General features: G+C 51.1%; 1 pseudogene; it reads left to right on the top strand.

Annotated features, from left to right (window-relative positions):
- The first annotated feature begins 230 nt into the window (after window positions 1–230).
- Window positions 231–390, top strand: LOC129341779 (U2 spliceosomal RNA; annotated as a pseudogene).
- Window positions 391–4,833: the final 4,443 nt, after the last annotated feature.

Here is a 4,833-nt window from a genome sequence, read left to right as displayed (position 1 = left end):
AAACATAATACTGAGCAGGGCGTGACAAATCCCAAGTGCCAGGTCATCATGGTGCCAGAAATATCATCATGGCACCTAGTATTCTTTTATGGTAGCAATAATTAGAAAATATGGTCGTACATAACCCTGAAAGCTAAAATATTAGTCTGATTTCTGAACTGACAAAAAAAGAGCAAAAAAAAGTTTGTCAAGGGCTGATATTGAGTCAGTACAAGGTAGTACTACCATCCTACACTTCTTGGCCTTTTGGCTAAGATCAAGGGTAGTGTACTATCATCCCAAAGAACGATTTTATTTACAACATTATTTTCTATTGGAACTCATTCACTGAAAGTTCTGGTTTGTTTTTCATAGCAAATGGATGTTAGATGCTATGGAGAAACACCATTCTGTTTGTGGAGTTAACTTTATATGGGCTGCAGAGGGGAGGGGCCAGTTCTGGAGTGGAATGTGATTGGAGGGAGAGCGAGTCAGTTGGTGGAGGGGAGTTGGAAGTGGACAGTTGGTGGCTGAGGAGCGGAGGGAGAGATGGCTCTGAGGGGAGATGGGGAGATCTAGTGTAACCCCAGGTATCGAAGGATCGAGCCTGCCCTACACAACATCCAATGAGGGCATGAGTGAGATAGAGTACGGGTTTCTGTTTCTGTTTTATTATTCCGTCCGTTCACTGTATATTTGCCTGTGTGTTGTACCCAAATTATGTGTGTCTGGTTATCTTTGTCAGGATCTGCCATGCTGGGGAAATGTAGCCTGTGTAATGCCATATTAATTTCGGTAATTGTTTAGTCTCTCTCCCCTCTAGGTCCCTTCAAGTACATTTCCATGGGAGAGGATGCTGCGTCTTATCTGTTTTCTTCTGAGTCGACCTTGACGAGCCAGCATTCCCACAGAGAAGCTGCCTGCTATGTGAACTTTGGGGGGAGGCTGGGATCTGAGACTTTGAAGTGTACCAACTTTCATTTTGTAACTCATTCCTAACAAAGCTTTGCTCAGCCAGGATCTGCTTGGTCCTGGAATGTGGACACCTGGGCCTGAATGCTGTCTTTCTAATAAAACCTTTTGAAATCAAAAGACCTTGTCTTCTTGCAGAAGGGAGGAAGGCAGACTCTAGCCAACTAGAATGCCATAGCCTGACATTTTGTTAGGAATCCTTGTTTTCCCCGACACCTCACCCAGGGAGGATGGATACCAAGGATGACTTGATTGATCTGTCTAACCCCGGCCTGGAGGATGGGGGACTCCCAGACCAGTCGCAGATGGTACCCGACAGTGACCCTGAGACTGTGCCTGATCCTAATATTAATGCCATTCTGGATGGAGGATCGGAACCTGTTCCTGATCGCGAGCAAGCTTCTGACAGCAGGACGGAGCCCGTGCCAGACAGCGGGACAGAACCGGCCTACCCGACCGAAGGGGGTGCCCAGCCGAAACCGCTCAGAGTTCCTGGAGGGGATCATCTGATTTCACTACTGATGCCGCAGCAGTGGGGATCCCGGCCTCGAGAGGCTAGGGAGAGGTGTGCAGGCACCATGTTTTTCCGGTCGATGATAGACGTCAGACAAATGCCTCACCCACCCGCCTGGTCGACGGAGCCAGAGGGCCCAAGCGTTGTGTGGGATTTGACCAGGTCCACCCGCATGCCGGAAGAAGCGCGGGTCAGCACCCAACCTTGGTATAGGTGGGACACAGAGTCTGGTCGCCTGGAAGAGTGGGACCCCCGGGGGAAACCCAAGATACCCAGGACTGGGAGACTACTCGACACGAGCTCATGAGTTGGGACTACACGGATGCGAATTCAGCCAGAGCCTGGAAGCGATGCCGCATACTGGAGTCGAGCCCAGGCGGTGGACTCCAGAATCTTGTCACAGGCCTGACAAAAGGAATAATAGCCAGCATAACTGCGGAGGAGCAATCGTTGCCAGGGGGAGGAGAGGAAGGTCCAATACGACCATGGCCCAGGGACCATGTCCCTCTCAGGTCAAGGGAGCCGTTGGAGTACAGCGGCAGCAGAGAGGACGGAAGATGGGATGGAGTTCCAGACTACTACTGTCAGATGGAGGATAGAATGGGAGCAATGGAGGAAGACCTAGCCCAGGCCATTTATCTCATCGGCAAGTTGGTTAGGGAGCAGCGAGAGGTGTGAGCAGTGGCAGCGGCGGGACAAGTAGCAACCCCGTCCGCTTCAACGCTGTCGGCGGCGCAGGGCCAAGTACCACCGGGGACTCAACCAACCCCCGGTTCGGGCACCCCGAGCCGACCACCGCCACCACCGCTGGCCCAACCAGGCTCTCTTCCTCGGCTCCAGAGAACACCAGCGGCGCCAGCGCCACAACCGCTAATACCGCCTTAGCCGCCGCCAACTCAGCCTCCACTTCAGCTGACACCAAGCCAAGTAGTGCAGCTGCCGCTGCCTCCACAGTTGGTGAATCCACCACCTCCTCCCCAGCAGATACCACCACCTCCGCCTCCTCAGCAAGTGCCACCACCACCACCTCCGCTTCAAGTGCAACCTCAACAGGTAGTACCCCAACAGCCGCTGCCACCGAGGCAACCACCCCTGGTGCAGCCCGCACTGGTACTGGCTGGACCTCAACTACCCCCACAGCCGATCCAGGGTTTACTGCCACCAGATCCACCGGGGCAAGGCCCGAGAGCTCCACCACCTGGAGGCGCACCCAGACCCCGGCCGCAAGGGGTTGTCGGACATATACCCCAACCTCAAGGTCTGATACAGGGCCCGGCGCCTATGGGACCCCCTCCGGCTCCATGGCCGGTGCAGCCAGAATGGCAAGGGGCGCCAGAATTACTGTGGGGATGGATTAAATTAGAGGCCACCTTCGATGGCGATACACAAAAGCTGGGATTTTTTGTGGTCCAAGCGCTGCAGTTTTTTAATCGTTGGAGATACCTGTTTCTGGACAAGGAAAGCAGGATCGATCACTTAGCCTCCAGGCTTGAAGGCAAGGCAGCCGAATGGTACGTGATTTTGTGTGATTCGGGAGCTCCTGAATTAGACACACTGCAAAGTTTCATCTCTGCTTTACGAGCCCAATATGAGGACCCACTAGAAGAGGATCGAACCCGCACGGAACTACAGACATTGCGACAAGGGGCACAACCGATCAGAGACTATGCTGCCAAATAGCCAACACTATTGGGCTGGATACAATTAGCCTGTGAAGTAGAAAATCACATTCAACAGGTGAGGCTAGTAGAACAGCAACAAGCTATGGGGTCAAGAAGAACACCTGTAATAGCCAAAGGGGGGCGAGCAGGTCCTCCAAGCCGTGGAGAGCGAGAAACTCGTTGGCGACAAGGATTATGCCTCCAATGCGGCCAAAGTGGACACTTTGCAGCGCAATGCCCATTCCGTGCACCAACCCCAGCCGCCCCTACTCCTGCCCGCCCCACTCCAGCGCTGAGGGCGAACCATGGCCGAGGGGTACAGAAGCGAGGCCAACAGGAGAAGGGACCTAGAGGGGAGAAAGACTAAACAACTACAAAAATTAATATGGTGTTACACTGGCTACATTTCCCCAGCATGGCAGTTCCTGACAATCTTAGCCAATTAAGAGAAATGAATACACACCAATAATGAAGTCTAATGAAGGATGTTGTAAAGAAAAGCCAGATATACTTGCAAATATAGGACACACTACTAGGTGAGCTCTGAGTGTGTCACCAGAACAAAGGAGTACATGCTATTTTAAAGGTACATTATATCACATTGGAGAAACGAAAGTCACACTCAAGGCAAAGCATCTGACTTCTTTCACATCTTTGGATTGGCTATTGTCCGTTTTTCAAACTTAGTCTCGCGACAGAACATCTGCAATTCTATCCCTGTTCATACCTTCTTCTTATCAGCTTCCCCATATATGGTCATTCTACCCTCACTTTTTCTTATCTCTGTTTCTGCAGATGGGTCTAAGGAATGTCCATACTTCCTGAAGGCCAAAAGTTATCCTTTTCCGGTGTGCAGCCAGAAAGGCCCAAGGAGCCAGAGGGGCCCAGGCAGGGACCAGTTACTTTAAAACATGCACAAAGAATATATTTCATGTCCCTTTTTCTATACTAGTGTGATTTCATGATTGATCTAAAGTCACTACTAAAATCTGCTAATCTCACAAGTGTATAATTAGAAGTTAAATAAATGCTTTTTGGAATTTATGAAGGAAGAAAGCTCTTCTGTTCCACATAGTCCCCCAACTGCTTGGGCCCACTGGCAGAGGAGGGAGGTTAGGAGGCTGTCCCGCCTAACCAGGAGGAACCCATACAGGAACAGTGGTGGCAGCAACTACGCAGAGACAGGAAAGGGAGACAGCCCCTTCAGGTGCCTGGCCAGAGGCAAAAAGGGAGGGGTAGGCAGAGCGGGGTCTACCAGTGGGAGGAAAGGCCCTGTTTTGCCACAGATGCCAAAGCATATTGGCAGCAATTGGGTATCACGTACACAGCAGACATGAATGACTTCAGCCCAAGCATCACAGTTGCCCCTTCCTTCGCAGATGGTTAGGTGGGCAGCCATGTTGGTCTGCAGTAGAACAGCAAGATTTGAGTCCAGTGGCACCTTAGAGACCCACAAGATTTTCAGAATGTAGGCTTTCGAGAGTCAGAGCTCTCTTCTTCAGACCTGTGTAGGACTCCTCTGAAAATCTTGTGGGTCTATAAGGTGCCACAAAAACTGCCCTTCCTTTGCATTGCCAATTTGTGAGTCTTTGCATCTTGTGAGCTTCCATTCCATATTTTTAAAAATGATGCACACGAAATAAACCCTCCTGACCTATTTCATTTGGGCTTTAGGTCTGGCTTAGCAGCTGAGATGCCACTGGTTGC

Source organism: Eublepharis macularius, chromosome 13 (genome assembly GCF_028583425.1).
Source record: "Eublepharis macularius isolate TG4126 chromosome 13, MPM_Emac_v1.0, whole genome shotgun sequence".
NCBI lineage: Eukaryota > Metazoa > Chordata > Lepidosauria > Squamata > Eublepharidae > Eublepharis > Eublepharis macularius.
Note: the sequence above shows the minus strand (reverse complement) of the source record. Positions and strands in the feature narration are given on the sequence as shown.